We start from the raw sequence: 257 nt of genomic DNA, 5'->3' as shown, positions 1-257 counted from the left end.
TCGATAGTAGCCTTGTGTCACGCAACCTCCATAACCCTGAAATTCAAAATGCTCTGGTTTCCAAACGAAGCACGCTAATTGTAAACAGATATAAATATACCGCCTCTTATGCCTGACCTATTGAATTAGAATTCTTAGAAAAACACATACTTGTAAACATTCTCGAAATCGCGGGGGCGATAGTATCAAACATCTATCAAACAGCTAACTTGTCAAAACTAAGAGCAAGCCTTGGCCTTGCTTGGTCATGAAGCTGA

Source organism: Orbicella faveolata, unplaced genomic scaffold (genome assembly GCF_042242905.1).
Source record: "Orbicella faveolata isolate gen_17 unplaced genomic scaffold, um_ofav_v1 contig_34, whole genome shotgun sequence".
In the NCBI taxonomy this organism is placed as follows: Eukaryota; Metazoa; Cnidaria; class Anthozoa; order Scleractinia; family Merulinidae; genus Orbicella; species Orbicella faveolata.
Note: the sequence above shows the minus strand (reverse complement) of the source record.